Below are 21,208 nucleotides of genomic sequence, written 5' to 3'. Positions count from 1 at the left end.
TTTCTCTACCCATCTTAGGTTTTCTGCTGAAACTCTTAAACACAAATATTAACAACAGGAAAAGCAACATCTTACCAACACATGCAGCACACATCACAAGGGAGAAACTCAAAGGAAAAGTAACTCAAAACAGCAGCAGAGCATTCCGGCTTGTGGAGCATCTTCAACAAAGAACAATCGATGACAGGATAGTCGTGGGCTGGGGAGGGACTCGCGGAGCCGTAACTGGGAAGACGAGCGCTAGTTCAGTGAGGCGCGTTTCACAGATTCTTAGCTCCAGCTCCACGTGCTGGTGATAAGCATGTCTTCCTCCTGGTGTAGCTCGCCAGGTGGCACAGTGGTAAAGAATCTGCCTGCAGTGCAGGAGATGTGAGTTTGATCCCTGGGTTGAGAAGATCCCCTGGAGGAGGACGTGGCAACCGACTCCAGTATTTTTGCCAGGAAACCTCACAGACAAAGGAGAGCCTGGCAGGCTACAGTCCACGGGGTCTCAAAGAGTCAGACATGACTGAGTACGTGCTTGTGCCTCCTGGTACTAAGAGGGCACCTTTCATGCAGGAGTTTTATCTCTTGCTTTCAGGATGAAAAGAAGGGTCAGAGAGCTCTGCTTTCCACTGCTGCTTCCCAAATGCCTTTAACTCACAGTAATCAATATGCCAAAAACGATGTACTGGGGAAACGGTCCATCCAGCCAGTGTTCTCTGATAGGGCTCTCTGAGGGCCCCACCCCACATACAAAGTAAGGAGCACCACATTCGTATCCACTCACGATCTGCCCAAATCAAGGCACAGCTTGTGCAGACCTATGGCATCTGCTCCCAGGTCATATTCCAAAATACTGTGCAGTGATTTTTTCCTTAAAGATGGACATTTCTGCACCTGTACAGGCATATTGCCATTGTAACTGACCCACGTACAAAGCACTGGCGAGGGACGTTGAGAGTCCCTAGAAACTCAAAGCCACCAGATTTCCAAGACTGGCAAGAACCCAGAGAGGCTTGGTAGGCAAGCAAGTGCTCGTCTGGGTGCCAAAATGGTTCCATCTCTTAAATGTTTTCTTTTCAAGTCTGATTTGGCTCAAAAAGCATATGGGTATCTAACTGACAAGGAACGATCTAAATTTGAAAATGTCTCCCGTTGGGAAGGGGCAGCAGGGCGTCTCTCCCCTCCTCCTTCCCTGTCGGTGTCTCACTGCACTGCCCACCTGCCCTCCCGAGGTCTCTCGGAGCAGCTGACTATACTACCCCGCTGGTGAAGAGCCAGCTCTTCACTCCTCTTGCTACTTCGCAGACATGTATGGAGGTGAAATCAATAATATGCATGAAGACTTTTAAAAACTAGAAATAAAGCATGAGGGTTCGGGGTATAGATAATGATTGGGGTTAATTATCATTAATCATTCCAAAACAGCATGGAAAAGAGAGAGAGCATGGCTAAAAATAAGAACCTGGAAAAGACTGCTGATGTAGAGGTCAATTTAAGAATAAAGTTAAACATGATTTTGGAAGCCTGGTCATAAATAAATCAGGTTGGTATTAAAAGCATTGCATTTTAGGCCAGTCCAAGTAGATAGGCATTTTTTTACTTCCTCAGAAAATACAAAATTTTAGTTAAAAAATAGTGGATATCCTTCCCCCCGAACATTCTTTTCTCCGTTCAGATAAATATGTAAGAAATTTCAGCTGATGAGTGTGAGCACATCGTCGAGACAGCCATCAGGGCTGCAGGTGGCAGCCCGTTAGTGGGTAATATCCTGATACTCACCCGATAAGCAGCCTCACATGCTTGCAGTGCTCACTTTGCTGCAGCCAGCACTTCAGAGGACTGAGAATACAACTGTCACTTCCATTTATAAATACAACTTTCCCTCATAAGGAAGGATTTGATGTGTAGGTGATGGGGTGTACACATTGATGCCTGCTATACCGGGGGCTGAGGGAGGCCCTATCATGTCTAGAACCCGAAACTGAGGCAGCCAATGAGTCCGTGTTCATTATTGCGCTAATCCCCGTGTTCCCATTCTGAACATTCAACTAGGGAAGCAGGGATCATTCCAAGTGGCGGTTTGCTTATTTGATGGGATTTGGTCACCGGGACAGCGTCTTGGAGCAATAAACCCTCTCCCTTGTTTGCTGGTCCCCGAAACAGGCAGGCACAGGGCTCCTCGGCTGACCTCTTTCAAAACGATAGAGGTAGGCGAGAAGGACAGGGCGCCCTGCCCCATGTCATGCGGCAGCCTGGAAGAGAGGGAAGTTTGGGGGAGAATGGGTCCATGTGTATGCATGGCTGAGTCCCTTCACTATTCACCTGAGGGTATCACAACACTGTTAATTAGCTGTGTGTGTGTGTGTGCGCACACGCATGCTTGGTCATGTCAGGCTCTTTGCAACCCCATGGATGGTAGCCCATCAGGCTTCGCTGTCCATGGGATTATCCAGGCAAGAATACCGGAATGGGAATATCCCAATACAAAATGAAAAGTTTTTTTAAAAACTGGTAGAGGCAGGGACTTCCTTGGTGGTTCAGCGGCAAAGGCTTCGTGCTCCCAATGCAGGGGCCCAGGTTTGATTCCTGGTCAGGGAACTAGAGGGGCTTCCCAGGTGGTGCAATGGTAAAGAATCCACCTGCAAATGCAGGAGACGAAAGAAATGTGGGTTTGATCCCTGGGTTGTGAAGATCCCCTGGAGTAGGAAATGACAACCTACTCCAGGCAAAATGCCATGGACAGAGGAGCCTGGTAGGCTACCGTTCCTGGGGTTGCAAAAAGTCAGAGCCCAGAGACACAGCGCGACAGCATAGGAACTGGATCCCACGAACGCCGCAGCCGGGAGCTCACACGCTACAACTGGGAAAGGTCCCACCCGCCACAGTGAAGACCGAAGTCCCTGCTTGCTGCAGCGAAGGCCCGGAGCAGCCAAAGAAATAAGTGATTCTTTTGTAAAAAATGATAGCGATAACTCTCGGAGCTGCCATTTATGTTTGGTATGACACAGTTTCAGGATTTGTCTCGAGAGGGATTTTGTTTGGCAAAGAGTTTAAGACACAAAATACAGGAGAGCGCCTGCAGAGGCTGGGGAACTGCAGGGAAAACACGGGCTCCCTCAGCACCACCTGGTTCAGGGTCCGCCTGCAGAAACCGCCACCGACAGGTCTCAGAAGACAGGTCCCCGGCAGGCGTGCTCCGACCAGGGGCACAACGTGACTTTCTCTGAGATGACCGTGACGCGCACAGGGAAGGAAGTGAAGGAGTCTACGAGGGAAACATCTGGACTCTTCTAGGGAGAGCACCGCACTAAGACGAAACTAACCGGCCTGGGGGCCGAGGACGGGCAGCAGAGGACGGGGCCCTTTGCGGAAGGGCCCGAAGTGCGGGGAGTGCGGGAGAGGACTAGGGGCCAGAGGACAGGAGGGCGGCCGAGGGCGAGATGGTGAGACAGCGTCACCCACTCAACGGACGTGAACTTGAGCAAATTCTGGGAGAGTGTGGAGGACAGGAAGCCTGGCGTGCTGTGTCCATGGGGCCGAAAAGACAACAACAAACAGAAGTGCCAGGCCAGCTGCTGGGAGGTGGTGTGAGATGCGTGAGACTCATGGGAATCCAGCACCATAGCTGGGCTCCCACAGTGACTCAGACAGTAGAGTCCACCTGCAATGCAGGAACCCATGTTCGATCCCTGGGTCGGGAAGATCCCCTGGAGGAGGGCGTGGCAGCCCACTCCAGTTGTTCATGCCTGGAGAATTCCATGGACAGAGGAGCCTGGTGGGCCACAGTCCACGGGGTCGCAGAGTCAGACATGACTGAGCAACTAACGCAGTTATCTGGGGCCAGCCTCCTCCATTTTCCCATCCTCCTGTCTGGAGAATGCCACGGGCAGAGGAGCCTGGCTACAGCCCATGGGGTCACAAAGAGTCGGACACGACTCGGCGACTGAGCATGCATGCACACAACTCCATTATCACTGGAGTGTTAGGGTCTGTTCTTTTTTAATATTTATTTGGCTGCACAAGGTATTAGTTCAGGTACTCAGGATCTTTTTTGGCCTTTTTTCAGCTGTGGCGTATGAGGTCTAGTCCCCTGACCAGGGATCAATCCTGGGCCCCCTGCACTGGGAGCGCAGAGCCTTGGCCACTGGCCCACCCCGGAAGTCCCGAGGGTGTGAGTTTTACCTGAATCTTGCACATGAGAGAGACAACAAAGTAGAGACTTCCCAGTGATCTTTTTCCAAACTTGCTTCCTGCAAAACACTTTGGGACTGAACATGCAGCTTCTTAATCCCTCTGTCCCCTCAGAGGGGGTCACTTGGGGGGAGTGTTCCCAGTCGGGGAAGCTGTGGGCCTGCCCGCCCCTGGTCAGAAGCAGTGCTCAGCTGTCCTCCAGGGGGATCCACCTCCAGATGCTTAACTGCAAAGCCCTCTCTGACAGCAGCCTAAGGAATCATTCCTGGGACTCAAGTCTTATAAAGCAGCCCAGACTCCCTTAAATTCTTCCGTGAGGGGGCCCCTATTACATGCCAACTGCACCCTCTGGCCGGCTTCCTGCTTGGCAGTTGAGAAAGAAAGCAGAACACCAGCCTCCCAAGCTCCATCCTTCAGCTCTGACAGGTAATCCCGGGGACTGCCTTTCCTCCTATTATGCCATTGTTCATGCTTATGGAGGACCGCCTCCGAATACAGATGTTGTCAAAGCAGCCGAGAACGCGATGTAAACAGGGCTTCCTGATAACACTCGTTCAGATGATCTTATTCCCACGGCTGGTGCTGCCAGATTCCTGAAGAGATGGTAAGGCCTCCATGTGATTTCGTTTAGTTTAACAGCTGAAGATCTATCATCTTCTTGCCTTTTACAGCCCAGGTATCTCCTTGTGGTTTTAATTTGTACATCTTTGATGAGCACTGAGGTTGAACAGCTTTTCATATATTTATTGGTCATTTAGGCATCTTCTCTTGTGAAGTGTATTTTTTCTTTTGTCTTTTGCCCACTTTTCTTTTGAACTTTTTCTTATTGATTTGTAAGAGTTCTTTATATATTATGGATCCCATGTCTTTGTCACTTATATGTACATTAAATAACTTCTCCCCCTCTGTGGTTTGTCTTTTTAATCCTTTTCATGGTATCCTTTGATTAACAGAAATTCCTGATTTTTAACATAGTCCAATTTCTATAACTCAAGAAATAATGTCCAATATCAACAAACTCAAGAAAAATTTTTAAATATTTTAAACTAAATGAAAAGAAACACAACATATCAAAATTTATGGAGTGCGGTTAACCTGGCACTTGGAGGAAATTTTACAGTATTAGTGTTTGGCAATGTTGATTTTATTGGTTTTAGGTTTGTTTTCTATCTTACTAATGTTTGCTTTTTTCCTTTCTTTTTACTGTTAGACTTGATTTTCTGATTGTTTTCTAAATTCTTTAGATTCTTAAACAATTGTTTCTTGAGTCTTTAAAAATTTTACAGTGTATGCATAAATTAAAACATTTAAAACCATAAATGTCCTTCTTAGCTTGGCTTTTGCTGCATCCCCTAAGCTTTGAAAGGCAGCAATTTAACTGTGGCTTAACGCAAAATATTTTCTAATTTCCACTGTGATTCTTCTTTGACATGGATATTATAAATGTATTGTTTAATTTCCAAACATGGGGACTGTCTCCTGAATTTCGTTATTAATTTTTAGCTTGATTTCACTGTGTCAGAGAAAATACACCAATATCGGTACTGCAAATTCTCCATATCTTGGCAGCTTTCCAATGTCTTTTTAAAAAAGTTTTTCTTTTTAGTCCAGCTTTTCTAGTTGTTCTAAGAACCAAGTATGATCCAAGATAACATATTCAGTTATTGCCAGAAGCATGAGCAGCACCCTTGATACATAATTGTGATGCCCCCACCATCCACGGGTCAACAAGTAACCCAGAAAAAAACCAGTCATCAGAGCCTCCACGATCAGAGCTGAGCAAGTCCTCCTCAGAACTGCGTCTCATTTTCGCCGAAGCCCGTATTCTTGCTATTTCTAACATGCCATTTGTTTCACTTATCACTGCTTTCAAGGTCCTCCCTGACAAACTCCACATTTTCCATCTAATCTTATTTCCCCTATATCTAAATTTGGGATTCCCACCACACTTTTCCAATTCTCTCCCTCTTGTTTGCAAATACCAAAGGCAAGCCGGACTGTGTTCCTTTGCTATATTGTTCTCAGCCTCTCCTCACTTTTCTTTGAAAGATCCGCCCTCTGATTAGTTTTTGTCTAATATGTAAGAAAATAGATACATAAGTATTAGAGTAGAAAGAGGGCCGTCTGGGTGCCACTGAACACCAGCGGTGGGCCCATCACGTGCTGGGAACGGAACTCCGCCTCTCTGTCGGGGTCCAAGACTCGCAGTGAGTAATCAGGGGTGTCACCAAAAGGGCTTACGCATCTAGAGTCGTATACAACACCAGCCGCACAGGCCCTTACATTTCCGTTTCAAAATCTCCAAAACAGCACACAACTCTGGAAACACTCATTTTGTTCTGGTATATCTCAAAAATTAAATATATGTTCTACAGCCCTCCTCCAAAGCTAGAAATTGCAGGCCTCCCTTGAAGATGGGTAGCACTCTTAGAGACATAAATAACGTGACATTCACATCGACGGGTTCCACAGAATTGCTCATATTTGAGCGGCATCCTGGGGCGAGGGCAGTCTGCAGTACTTGTTGGATTTTCCCAGCTCAAAATGCAAGCAAACACATTTTTTAAAAAAACTCTTTTTCAGTGAAAATGGAGTTGGTGAAATGTTTTTAGTGTGATGGGTTTGTTATTTCTCTGAGACTTATTGGAAGAGGAATGCCCACGGTCCCAGGCAGACTACAAGCTATGGAAACTGTCAAGCCCATCAAGACATGACACGTCCACCCAGCCCCTGGGGCACCTATGCCAAGACTCAACCCCTCTGCCGTAGCCTTGGGTTATTTCGTCTCCTTTTCTCAGTGGAGATGGACATCAGTTGGTCCCTACGTCTTCCCAGGCGGCACTAGTGGTAAAGTATCCTCTTGCCAATGCAGGAGACTTGGGTTCCATCCCTGGGTCGGGAAGAGTCCTCTGGAGGAGGAAATGGCAACCCCGCTCCAGTAGTCTTGCCTGGAAAAATCCCATGGACGGAGGAGCCTGGTGGGCTACAGTCCATGGGGTCACAAGGAGTCAGACACGACTGAGCAACTGAACACACACACACACACACACACACACACGTCTGCAAAATAGCCCCCAAGGCTTCGGAGCCCACGACTACCAACCTGCTCCTCAGCCTCCCCCTCCAGTGATCCTCGTCTCTGGAAGCTTCCTCAACTGGCGGCTGTTTGTGAAAACTGAACTCTAAGCCAACCCTCATGTTGGAATTGTCTCTGAGTCTGTCTCACCCTAGAGAAGACAGAAGCGAAATCAGTGCTGACGCAGCAGGGGGACAAAGCCAGGGCCTGTCGCAGCCCAGCATTCTGCACATTGGGGAGTAGGGGGCCACCTGACCGAGTCTTCAGGAGGGTCTCATTACTCCGAAGAGAACACGGCTCCTGCTGGAGGGGACGCCTGACGAGGTGCAGCCAACACAATGCCGTCACACCCTGGGGAGGGACACAAACATCCTGGCGTGTGAGACCAGCTCCCTGGGGAGATGAAGCCAGCAGAGCAGGAGGGGCCTTGCCAGCAAAGCCAGTTGTAAACGAATCAAGGTAAATACGGACGATTCTTTGTGTTCATGGAGATTCCCAGCGCTGCGAAAGCTGAGAAGCACCATATCCTCTCATACATCACGGAAGGACCAAGCATCAGGACACAGACAAGAACCGGCAGTGGGTCTCACGCGTCACAAGCAAGAAGTAAACACACAGAGGATAAGAAACAATGCCCTCAGACCCATTTCCTTATGTCAGCTGGAAGAGACTCAGAGCAGACAGGTGGAGATAATCTCTTTAATTATTTAAAGTTACTTAACTTTAAAGCAATCACTTTAGTTACTCAAGTTCTGCCTCAGTGTTCTCCTCCTATGCGGGTTTTTGAGGGGTCCCAGGAGAAAACACTTTGCTCCTTGCCTGCCTCACGGGCCAGCCGAGAAAGGGATGGAGAAAGCTGGCAGGCGGGGCCGTGGCACCGTGAGCAAGCGGGCGCTGAGCACGCAGCCTGTGCCGCTGAGCAAGTGCACCCCCAGCACTGAGGCCGCGCCACACAGCGGGACCACCACAGCCTCGCCCGGCCCGCCCTCCCCCGCCCACCACCCAGCTCTGTGCCCTGACGGCAGGGTGGCTCCGAAAGAGGAAAGCAGAGAAGGGCTGTGCCAATCACATGTGTTTGTTCTCTCCAAATTTCCTCTCGGTCAAGCCTCTCCATCCTCTCTGAGCAGAGGGTGCCACAGCTCAGGGTGTTACATAATGAGTAAACGAATGCTGTGTATGCAAATGGGGGTGTGCATTGCATGCATGGGTGTCCATGTGTGTGTCTGAACGTGCATGTACACACGTGTGTCTCATGAACACGTGTCCACCTTTATTGAGTTCTGGAGCCAGGTGGGCACTTGAGCAGACTCATTTCAACAAACATTCCTTGAGCACCTGCAGCAACCAATGGCTGGGGCAGCTGTGAAGAGGAGGATTACGTTTCTCCAGATGCAAAAAGGTTCCACGCTGGTAGGAAAGATAGAAATGTCAGCAGCCATTCATAGCACAAGATCAAAGCCGCTAAATGCAGTAAGAGCACGAAATCGAGGAGCGCCGTCCTCCTCTGTAGGGCGGCAGGGATATTTGGGGTCAGCTCAGAAGGAGACCAGGAGCGCCGTCCTCCTCTGTAGGGCGGCAGGGATATTTGGGGTCAGCTCAGAAGGAGACCAGGAGCGCCGTCCTCCTCTGTAGGGCGGCAGGGATATTTGGGGTCAGCTCAGAAGGAGACGAGGAGCGCCGTCCTCCTCTGTAGGACGGCAGGGATATTTGGGGTCAGCTCAGAAGGAGACGAGAAGTACTTGGGCACCCCAGGCAGAGGCGCAGCAGGAGGCCTCGTAGGGCACGTGCCACAGAGGTGGCACGTAGGGCGGGCTTAAGCCATGAGCCATTTGCTGTGCCAGGGCAGGACGCGTACGAGAGCTGCCGCTCCAGACCTGGCCAGTGCCGTGGGAGTCGCACACAGAAGCGCAAGTTAGTAGTGCTCTGATTGCTATAAGGGTGGGTAAGACGACACTGTCGTTTTTTGTCACTTCTTGAATAATTATTCATTTTGGTATAAATCCTGAGGGTGGGGGAAGTCCTCCTATTGATAGGAGGGTGAACAGAACTGGGACGGTCACAGCAGGTGCCTTATTTCATGTGTGTGACAGAGATAGGGCGGTGGTGGTTGAGTTGGCTATAAACAGTGTGAACACGGCAGAGGTTATGATGATGTGGTGGAGACGGCGATGGCACCCCACTCCAGTACTCTTGCCTGGAAAATCCCATGGACTGAGAAGCCCGGTAGGCTACCGTCCATGGAGTCGCAAAGAGTCGGACATGACTGAGCGACTTCACTTATGATGATGTAGATGACTAAGGTTAGTAATATTATAGTGGGATTATATAATAGGACTGCTGTTATTCAGCCTATATGGGCGATTGATGAGTAGGCCATAATTTTTTGTAGTTGGGTTTGATTTAGTCCTCCTCAAACTCCAATTATAATTGATAGAATGGATAGGGTTAGGATTAGGTTCAGGTTGATGGATGGGGAGAGTTGATAAGTACTGATATGGGTGCTAGTTTTTGTCATGTAAGAAAGATTAGGCCAGATGATAAGGAGATGCCTTGTGTTACTTCTGGGACTCAGAAGTGGAATGATGCTATTCCTAGTTTTATGGTAAGAGCTATTGTTAAGAGTATGGATGCTGTTGGGTTAGATAATTTTATTATGGTCCATTGACCTGAGAATATTAAGTTAATGATAATGGCTATTATTAGTAATATTGAGGCTGTTGATTGGGTTAGAAAATATTTGGTTGATGCTTCTGTGGCTCATGGATTATATTTTTTTATTATAATGGGGATAATAGCAAGTATGTTTGTTTCTAATCTGATTCAGATGAGTAGTCAATGGGAGCTGATTATGACGTTCCTAGTATAATGGCTGATAGGATAATGATAAAGATGACTGGGTTTATTGGTACAAAAAGGATATAAACCCACATTTTCGGGGTATGGTGCCGATAGCTTAATTAGCTGGCCTTACTATTAGCATTTGGTGTAATTGGGAGCTCGAAGAGTTTTGGGATCTTAGGAGTAGGTTCAATCCCTATAGTTCTAGAAATAAGAGGGTTTAAACCTCTATTATTGACTCTATCAAAGTAGCTCTTTTATCAGACATATTTCTTATGTCTGTGGGAGGATGCTTGATAGGAGAATGGGTAGTGATACGTGCCACATACATAGGGCTAGTGTTTAAGGGTAGAAAATTTTTTCATAGTAGGTGTATTAGTTGATCATAACAGAATCAGGGATAGGATGCTTGAATTCATAGGAAAGAGATTGTGAGTAGCAGTGATTTGATGGTGAAGTTAATTGTGTATAGTTCTGGTATATGTGGATTATGAAATGCCCCTAGGAATAGGATTGTTGTAAAAATATTATAATGATGTTTGCATATTCTGCTTTGAAAAATAGGGCAAATGGTCCTGCTGCGTATTCTACGTTAAAACCTGAGACTAGTTCTGTTCTTCAGTAAGGTCAAATGGAGCTCAGTTTGTTTCTGCTAGTGTTGAGATGAATAATATTATTGCTAGGGGTCATGCCGGGAAGATTAGTCACACTTGTTCTTGTGTGATGATTAGGGTGGAGAGGGTAAAGGATCCACTTATTAGAAGGACTGATAATAGAATAATTGCTAGCATGACTTCAGATGAGATTGTTTGTGCAGCTCCTCGTAAGGCTCCCATTACTTAGTATTTTGAATTGGAGGCTCAGCCTGATCAGAGGATGGAGTATACGGCTAAGCTTGATACGGCTAGTATAAACAGGACTCCTAGGTTTATGTCGATTAGGGGGTAGGGTATGGGAAGAGGAATTCATATGGTTAGGGCTGGGCTTAGGGCTGGGATAGGTGCTAGGATAAATATTGAGATTGAGGATGTGGCAGGTCGTGGTGGTTCTGTGATGAAAAGTTTAGTTGCATCGGCAATGGCTTGGAGTAGGCCGTATGGGCCTGCAACATTGGGGCCTTTTCGGAATTGCGTATACCCTAGAACTTTCCGCTCCACTAGCGTAAGAAATGCCACAGCTAGGAGAATGGGGATAATTAGCATCAGAATATTTAATTATAAACATTTTGTTAAGGAGAGGATTTGAATTTCTGATTATAAAGGTTTAAGTTTTACGCAATTACCGGGCTCTGCCACCTTAACTGAGTCCTTTTCTAGGGCAGGGTCTGTTTGTGGAATTAATTGAGATGAAATCATTCATTGATTTAAGGCGCTTGTTTGAAGTTGGCCTTATTTCTCTTGTCCTTTCGTACTGGGAGAAATACATAATAGATAGAAACCAACCTGGATTACTCCGGTCTGAACTCAGATCACGTAGGACTTTAACATCTGGCCTTTTTTTTATAGGGTATATGGTAATCAATGATGCAACTGTGGAGAACTCTGGCTTGTTGTACTAAGAAATGCGAACTTCCTTTTTTAAGGCAAAAGGAAACCATTATGTTCAAGTGGAGAAAGGCAAGGGCAAGCGTGGGGCTGGGAAGTTCAGGGTGAAGAGGTGACTGCGTTGACTTTGGGGAGAGAAAATGAGGGCCTGAGCTTGGGGCCAGGAGGGAGGGGTCCCAGAGGTGACACAGGAGGGAGGGTCCCAGAGGTGACACAGGAGGGAGGGTCCCAGAGGTGACACAGGAGGGAGGGGTCCCAGAGGTGACACAGGAGGGAGGGGTCCCAGAGGTGACACAGAAGGGAGGGTCCCAGAGGTGACACAGGAGGGAGGGTCCCAGAGGTGACAGTTGCAGACACATGGACAGTGTCCTGTCGGGCGAGGGGGCTTGCAGACCCGGGGACTGCGTGTCCACAGTGTCCTGTCGGGCGAGGGGGCTTGCAGACCCGGGGACTGCGTGTCCACAGTGTCCTGTCGGGTGAGGGGGGCTTGCAGACCCGGGGACTGCGTGTCTACAGTGTCCTGTCGGGCGAGGGGGGCTTGCAGACCCGGGGACTGCGTGTCTACAGTGTCCTGTCGGGCGAGGGGGGCTTGCAGACCCGGGGACTGCGTGTCCACAGTGTCCTGTCGGGTGAGGGGGCTTGCAGACCCGGGGATGCCTGCCTCAGGACGGCACCGACACCCAGAGCGGGGCCGGATGTGCTGAGGAGAATGAATCACTGTGCCTGCCCGGATGGTCCACTGGAGCCCAACTTTGTTGCCCCAAAGCCTCCACAGATGCTGACTTTGGGGATCGGGTCCTCTTGCTGGTTAGGCAGCAAAGAATGAAAGGTTTCTCTTGTCACTACGCCTCACAGTGAGAAAACTCTTGGGGAGGAGGTGAATTCCTCGCTCATTTGGAGCCTTCTGTCTCTAATGAATTCATCTCTCAGGCTCAGGCGAAGCCTCGGTCTGAGCCCTCGGTGGGGGCCCTAACAAAACAGGGCTCCTAAGACCAAGGAAGCATCGCTCCTGCGCTGGTCCCCTCTGCTCAGAGTCCAGCAAGTCACATCCGGACACTGCAGGGGGCATGTCCCGGCGTGTATGACCTGAGACAGTGATAAAGGACCTCTACTCCATCAGCTGTGAATAGGCATGTTTGTGGGTCCAAGGAAAAGTCAGATTCCAGGAATGGACAGGCTGCCTGAGGGCTCTGGTCAGCAGATGAGGCTCTGAGGACTTCCCAGGGGTCCAGTGGTGAAGACTCCGCACTCCCAATTCAGGGGGCCCAGGTTCGACCCCTGGTTAGGGGACTAGATCCCACATACCTCTGCTAAAAGACCCCACTTGCCCCAACTATGGCCCCAGAGCAGCCAAATAAATAAATCAGTACTTAAAAACCGATGAGGCCGCCCTGGGACAGCACCCTCCACGTGCCGCGTCAGCCCGGAAGGATGGGAACGAGGCCTCAGCGGCAGGAGTCTGTAGAACCAGGGGCCAATGCCAGGATGAAGGCGGAAGGGGCGACACGATAGCAGCTGCAGCGGATTCCAAGAATGAAGAACGGTCAGCCAGAAATACGGCGGCTGACAGTCAATAGTCGGTGGCCCCCCAGAGCAGGGACCTGAGAACTGAAAGGGGCTGAAAAGTCACAGGCCCAACAATGCCAAGGCCAGTGGGCTAGTACAGGCTGCCGCTGGTTCTAAGGGGAGTGGTACCATCTGGAAAAGCCTATTAGCAGGCACTGGGTTCACTGGCCTGTGGAAGAGAAAGTGGCTGTGAACTAAGCTGTAAGCTCCTAGCAGGCAGAGAGCAGAGGTGAGGTCTTCATCTGTAAGCAAGTGAGGGGTATTGGTTGACCAGTTGCTTACATAAGCTCTGCAAGAGGATAGCCTCTTAACTGTTACTCCATACTTTTGCAAAGGCTTTGATTTTTCTAGTTTCTCTCTTCTTCTCCCCCTGGCAGCGGTGACTGCTTCAGCAGACTGAAGCTGCTGCTGTTTCAGCATCATTGCTGAGAAGGGCATCGGAGCATCTCGATGTCGGGCTGAGCTCACTCAACCAGATTAATTCCTTAGATGTTCAGCAGGATTTCAGGGAAAGTCACCTTTCGGTCAGAACAAAAGGCAGATAACTCACTTTATCCATGAGTCTCTTATCTTGTTGACAAACTCCAACTCACATCCATTCCAATTTTCATTGCAATTCAAGAAATTGCTAGAAGAAATGTGGACTTGGGAAAGACACAGCTTGCTCTTGTTATCATGTACAGTCCCCATAGTCCCAGCAGTTTCTGAGTCAGTCAGGAGGGGATTATAGAAACAGAGTGATTGTTGTGTCCCCTAAGCCTCTCACTGGTTTCAAAGACATAGCTGGTTTCTACTTTATTTATGGAAACTTTAAGAATTATCTCCAAAGGCCAGGAGTCCAAGAAGACATGCAGACTCTTAGTGTTTGACAGGACACCTGGGGGTCACCTAATCCCTCCTGTGTCAGAGGAGTGAGCTGAACGCAGAGAAAGACCCTAAGGTCCAATGAACTGTAATGTCCGCGATTGGACCTGAGCGTCCCATGTTCCAAATAACATGACTTCTCATTGACAAAAATACTTGCAGTGGGTCCAGATATTTTAAAAATGAATGCAAAAAAAAAAAAAGAGAGAGAGATGAAAAATGTAATAAGAAGTAATCAAAACAAACAAAAAAAAAAAAAAAGGAGAAAAGTACAAAACAAAGAAAGGCATTTGCTGCCTAGACCGGGTAATCATTCCGCTGAACATATCTTCGCACGCATAACACAAGGCACTCTCAAGTTGTCTGTACATGCGGATCTCAAAAGGCACTTCGTGTTCCTTATTCTCTGCAAAAGCGACAAAGTTATCATCTTTTTCTGAGCAAGGAAGGACCTTCCTTTGAAAACTCAGTATGAGTTTGAAAGGCATCCATCCTTTGAAAACTCAGTATGTAAGCTTCGCCCTTCACCTCTCTCAATTTTTATCCCGAGAACAAAGAAAACTTAAAGCGTTGCGATGACGATGGAAATGTAACCCTTAAAAAAGTCCCGGCTTGCTGCTGCTGTTGCTAGGCTCGAAGCCTGCGTGTGCCATAAACTCTCTCCCATCTGGCTGGTTTTTCAAACTTCTCTGGGACTGTTTTTACAGTTGAGCAATTAATTCGCTCTAACGGGAGCTGCTGAAATAAAGATTTCAGAGAGAGCAGTTCATGACCTTATGCCTTTGTGAGTTGTACCGAACGCTGAACTTCCTGCATTACTGGGAGAGAAAAATCTATTAAAATCTCTTGGGTGAATACCTCAACAGCCTGATTTCATTTTGAAACTAATCATTTGTTAGAGTTTAGAAGGCATGATGAATGATGTCACTTCAAATATTAATACTGTTATAACCCTGGATGACATGCTTTTCCCTCAGATTCAGAGCTTTTTTTAAACATTTCAACAATTCCATAAAGCTCCTCCTATATCATTTGAAGTCCGGGAGAACACAGGAAAACAAAAAAACTATTGTCTGATATCATTGAAAAAGTATCAAAAACTTAATTATCTATAAACCTAACCCCCCCAAAATCACAAAGAAGTTATGGAAACAAATTAAAACTCTAACAAAGGATATAAAAGACCACCCAAATAAACCGACATATGTACCATATTTATGAGTAGGCCAACTTGGCACAGAATAGATGATAATTTTCCCTAAACTAATCTCTAAATTAATGCAATTTAAGTCAAAATCTCAAGATGACTTTTTCTGGTTTTACTGAGATACATTTGACACATGATGGTATTTTAGCTTAAGCTGTGCAGTGTGATGATTTGAGCCACCTAAGTACACATTATGAAATGATTAGCACAACAAGACTGGTTAACACGTTCTTCACCTGACATAACTGCTATTTTCTGGTTGTTCTGGTGAGAACACTAAAGGTCTACACTCATAGCAACTTCGGGGCATACAACACAGTCTCATTGACGCTAGTCACCAAGATGTGCCTTAAACCCTGGAACTTGAAGAGTTCAAGACGATTCTTCAACTGAAAAGATTAATTCTAAATTTTATAAAGAAGAGTAAAAGTCCACAAATAGCCAAGGGAATTCTGAGAACAAAAAGCAAAGAAGGGCTAGCTCTATCAGACTCTAACCCGGATTACAAAACGTAAATACAGGAGAGACAGAACAGAAACAGAAAGTTCTGAAATAGAACAACATATATATGAGGAATTGGTATATGATAGAGCTGCCAGTATAGACCACAGGGAAAAATGAGAGATTACATAATACTTGATCTTGGAAAAATATGGTTCACTCTATGGAAAAAATGGATTTAAATTAAAACCTTTACATCTAAATTTATTTTAATAATTATATAATATATAATAACATAGTTTATTAAGTTTAACAAATATAAATGATAAATGAAATACTTTATATTTTAAATAATTATTTATTTAAAGATTTACAAAATCAATACAAAAAAAGAAATTCCAAATAGTTTAAAGACCATGAAACTCCTAACACCTGGAGGAATGAGAAGAGTGGGAGGAACAACAGGTGAGCCGGGAGGATTTTCAGGGCTGTGAAGCTACTCTCTCTGACACTATACCGAAGGGTACGTGTCATCGTACATCGGCCCAAACCCACAGAACAAACACCACCAAGAAAGGCTGCGTGGACTCTGGGTGGTGTGCTCTGTCCACAGACTTAACATTTCTGAGGGGGCTGTGGAGGGGGTCCTGCGCGTGTGAGAGCTGGGTGTGAAAGTGTGAGAGGGTTGGGTGCAAATCGGCAACTCTGTGCCTGCTGCTCAATTTTGCTGCGAACCTAAACCTGCTCTAAAAAATAAAGTGCATTAAAACAGACAAACATGCCACAGCTCCTCCCAGCAGGACAGAGCTGGACTCTTTTTCTCACTCCCTGAATCTGGGCTTGGTCAAGGGTCCTGCTTTAATCCACTGGGTCCTTGTGATGCAAAGAAGCAGAGGCTTGAAAAGCATGTGCACCCCGGGGCTTGTCCTCCCCGCCGCTGGAACCCACGAGATCCCCATGTGGAAAGGCCTGGGCTAGCCTTCTGGAGGGTGAGCAGCCCGGCCCTCCCAGCCGAGGTCCCCGTGACCTGAGACCACCCTCGACCACCCAGTCCCAGGAAGCAGTCCCGGACCAGAGGGCCACCCTGCCAGGCCACAGCAGGGCATCAGTGCTGACTTATGCCGTTATGCTTTGCAGTGATTTGTTACATGTCAAAAGGTAGCTGATTCAAGCAGAGACCCAGAAAGTACAAACTTCAAAGGAAAAAAAGTTTGATGAATTTAATGATATCAAAAGTAAAACTTTCTCTCCAAAATAAGACACCTTTGACAAGAGTAACAGATAAGAAATGTGCTGGAAGAAGATATTTTTCAAAACTAGGACAAAGGATTAAAATCAGAACATCCCAGGAACTCTCGTAAATTAGCAAGGAAAAATAAAACAGAAAAATTGGCAAAAATATGAAAAAAGAATCACAGAAGAATGCAGAATGGCCAATAAATAGATGAGAAGACTCTCAAATTAACTAGTAATCAGAGAAATGCAGGCTATGTTAAAGATGAGATGCTACATGGAGGTTTCTCAAAAAGCTTAAAATAGAACTGCCATATGACCCAATAATTCTACTGGGTATCTGTCCAGAAAAAAACAGAAACACTAATTCAAAAAGATACATGAATCCAACTCATTGGAAAAGACTCATGCTGGGAGGGATTGGGGGCAGGAGGAGAAGGGGACGACAGAGGATGAGATGGCTGGATGGCATCACTGACTCGATGGACGTGAGTCTGAGTGAACTTCGGGAGTTGGTGATGGACAGGGAGGCCTGGCGTGTGGCGATTCATGGGGTCGCAAAGAGTCGGACACGACTGAGCGACTGAACTGAACTGAACTGAACTGAATGTTCATAGCAGCATTATTTACAATAGCCAAGATATGGGAGCAACCTATATCAACAGATGAATGGATAAAGAAGATGGGGTATATGTCAGTCACAATGGATACTACTCAGCCATTAAAAAGAGTGACATTTTGCCTTCTGCAAGAACATGGATGGACTTGGAAGATATTATGCTAAGTGAAATAAGTCAGACAGAGAAAGACGAATACTGCATGATATTGCTTATAAGTGGAATCTAAAAAATACAACATACTATATTTTGTGAATATATCAAAAAAGAAGCAGATTCATGGATACAGAAGACAAGCTAGTAGTTACCAGTGGGGAAAGGGAAGAGGGAGGGGATGTCATGGGGGAGGGGATTAAGAGTACAAACTATTAGGTATAAAATAAGCTATGAGAATCTATTGTGCAACAAGGGAAAGTAGCCAATAGATTATAGTAACCATAAATAGAATGTAACCTTTACAAGTTGTGAATCATTACATTGTATACTTGTGACTTGTATGATACTGTGTATTAACTAAACTTCAGTACACATGAGATCCTACCTTGTTACAATTAGACTGGTAAAAAATAAAAAGGTTTTTAAGAACAGCAAGTGTGGACAGGAGTGTGGGAAGATGGAAGTCCTTATTGCACTACAGATGGGCAAGGAGTGCTTGATGCCACTTTTGGACGGCACTTTGGCAGGAGTGCTGACAACATGTATATGTATATTCTTCGTGTGACTTGGAAATGTTGTTCCCAGGTGGCAGCTCTGAGGACCAGTCAGATGCCGGAGAGCCTCGTGACAGTGTGTGTGCACTAGTGTGCACACAGCTGTGAGCAGCGTGTCCTCCGGGGCAAGAGGGAGCGTGCCAACTGTGGAGCATCGCAGGCTGGAAAACGGCACGACGTCAGAAGCAGTACGTAAGACTGACTCATAACAACATGGCTACATCTCCGAAACGGTATGACAGGTGAAAAAACAAGTCGGGTAAGGTGTATGGCACCAAACTGGCTACGTGAATGAAAGTCTACTTTGTGTATATGAAGGTATGGAAGGTGAGTTGCAAGAACACATGTTAAAACCCAGACTGGATGTTTTTAAGAGGTGAATACATGAGCAATTAAGACACTATAATAAAATAGAATCAGAAATTTAGTTTTATACGGGCACCTACAACTTATGACAACATGAGCTTAACTGACAAAGTTGTGATTTGGAAGACCAAGTGAAAATATATTTCTAGGACTTCCCTGGTGGTCCAGCCACGGAAACTCTGTGCTTCCACTGAAGGGCCTGGGTTAGATCCCAGCCAGGGAGCTGGATCCCACAGGCCACAGCCAAAGGTTCGAACGCCTCAACGAAGAGCCAGCAAGCCAAACAAGTAACCAAATATTTTAAAAGAATAAACCAAAAAAGAGCCTCTTTTATAAGCAGGAAAAACTGCAGCGTGCTTCATTGCTGGCATCACTAGCAGCGGTGCCTGTAACTGAACGGAGGCCCAGCGGAAGACGAAACAGGACGGGAGGCATCTTTCCTCTTGTTAAAGGAGGAATTCGCGCAGGGAACCCCCAGGCTTGTTGCCGAAATCATGGGTTAAAAGGCTGGTGGTCACTTCCCTCTTATCCACAGACTGGCCTCCATGCTGTATTCTGCTCCATGACCGTGCTTTGTAACTGCTGACTCTTAAATATGAATTCAATACCTATGCAGGGCGTCCTCTCTACAGCTCCCTTGAGCAGAATTTATATCGCCGAATTTATATCCAAAGGTGAAGCCAAAACTATTTCAAATACTCATCTGAAAACAGCCACTCATGTAAAAGCATTAAGGAGTTGTTTCTTGAGTTAGAAATTTGCCCTGGCGCTGGTCTTATTACCCTGGTTATATCAGGTTGAGATTTTCTTAGCCATTTGAATTTGCGGACCAGACCCTCCTTTGCCTTGTTCCCCAGAGAGAAACCCATGACAGGATTACAAGCGTGTGTGTGCGTGGGACGGGGGGCAGCATCAGGGTGTGGCAGACACAGTCCAGCGGAAAGACAAAAGTTAGCACTGTCAACTTGCCTGAGCCATGGTGTCTGGATATTTGGTCAAACATTACTCTTGATGCTTGCTCGGTGTTTTTAGAAGTGACCAGTATTTAAGCTGGGAGCCTCTAAGTACAGAAGACTGCCCTCCAAATGCGGGGTGGGCCTTGTCCAGTCAGTTGAAGGCCAGAATATCATGGGAGACTGCTCTCCCTCCAGCCTGACAGCCTTCGGGACAGAAGCCTGGCAGCTCACCCTGCAGATTTTGGACTTGCTAGCCAATCCTTTAATCTCTCTCTCTTTTCATATGTATACATCCTATGGGTTCTGTTTCCCTGGAGAACCCTGACTAATAATATACCAAGAAATGCCTGTAAGGAGCGGTTAAGAAGCTAACGAAGAGTATATGCCATCAGCTTCTGAGCTCAGGGTTGGTGGGTTGCGATCAGTGAGAAGGAACAATTTCAGACGATTAATGGAAAGATGCTCAGATTTACTGTTGGCGGGGCTCGATTTCCAACACACAGAACTGTTCACATAAGAGGGACAAGCACTCCTAAAGCGAGAAGCACCGCCCAGAAAACCCTGTGCATTTCAACCATAGGGGTTCACCAGACGGCTCAGCTCGGTCTCCCAGGACGTGGAACAGTGCTATGAAGGAGAATGAGCTGACCTTGAAAATGGGAAATAACGTAAGGATTTTTCCTTTGTTTTGCTTTTTACTCTCATCACTCAATAAGGTCCAGTTGCCATAGTGTGTAAGTCCTCTGTAATCTCTCTCTCTTTTCATATGTATACATCCTATGGGTTCTGTTTCCCTGGAGAACCCTGACTAATAATATACCAAGAAATGCCTGTAAGGAGCGGTTAAGAAGCTAACGAAGAGTATATGCCATCAGGTTCAACATAGAGATGTTGGAGGGAAATATCAGATGTCGACTCTTCAGGAAAGACCCTGATGCTGGGAAAGATCGAAGGCAAAAGGAGAAGAGGGTGGCAGAGGATGAGATGGTTGGATGGCATCACCGACTCAATAGACACGAGTTTCAGCAAACTCCAAGAGACACTGAAGGACAGGGAAGCCCAGTATGCTGCAGTCCATGGGGTCACAAAGAGTCGGACAGGACTTAGCAATGATTTTTGAACAACAAAAATCAGGCCAGTGAGTGGAAAGAGAAGGTGGGTCACTCAGTCTGTTCGAAAAATAGGATCCCAGGGAATTTTGCCCCACTTAAAATCGCTAACATTGCCCTCATGAAATCGTTTGACCAATAAATAACCTTGTCTAAATGTGAGCTTTCCTTGGGAAAAAAGAAACAAGCACACTCATCTTTCCTCCCCGTCAAGCTCTGGAGAAGCCTGACTGACTCCTCCATGAGACCCCAGCCGCACCTCTTTTCCTGGTCGTCTTCTGGTTTAACTACAGGCAACAGAGGACACGAACACTCATCAGTCATCTGAGACGGATGGACGGAAGCAAACTCCTAGCATCGGAAGGAAAGCTGGGAACGGGGCTGGCTCACTCCCTTGGCTCTTGGACCACACCTAAACCCTTAAAGCCCTTAGGAGTTTACTGGGCTGAAGACCTCCAAGGACAATGCCTAATCTGTCTTAGAAACTCAATGTTTCTAAGAATAC

General features: G+C 46.7%; 2 long non-coding RNA genes across 2 annotated transcripts; one reads left to right on the top strand and one right to left on the bottom strand.

Annotated features, from left to right (window-relative positions):
* Window positions 1-6,534: 6,534 nt before the first annotated feature.
* Window positions 6,535-7,936, bottom strand: LOC129636161 (uncharacterized). The gene is made up of 3 exons (XR_008706699.1): window positions 7,509-7,936; window positions 7,280-7,403; window positions 6,535-7,159 (listed from the first exon to the last, which is right to left on the bottom strand). It is a non-coding gene; the product is annotated as an uncharacterized LOC129636161 (long non-coding RNA).
* Window positions 7,937-17,986: 10,050 nt separating this feature from the next.
* Window positions 17,987-20,854, top strand: LOC129636168 (uncharacterized). Its single transcript, XR_008706706.1, has 3 exons — window positions 17,987-18,599; window positions 20,175-20,262; window positions 20,470-20,854. It is a non-coding gene; the product is annotated as an uncharacterized LOC129636168 (long non-coding RNA).
* The last annotated feature ends 354 nt before the right edge of the window (window positions 20,855-21,208 follow it).

Source organism: Bubalus kerabau, chromosome 21 (genome assembly GCF_029407905.1).
Source record: "Bubalus kerabau isolate K-KA32 ecotype Philippines breed swamp buffalo chromosome 21, PCC_UOA_SB_1v2, whole genome shotgun sequence".
Classification (NCBI taxonomy): domain Eukaryota; kingdom Metazoa; phylum Chordata; class Mammalia; order Artiodactyla; family Bovidae; genus Bubalus; species Bubalus kerabau.
The sequence above is the reverse complement of the archived record's forward strand: the minus strand, read 5'-3'. Positions and strand labels throughout refer to the sequence as shown.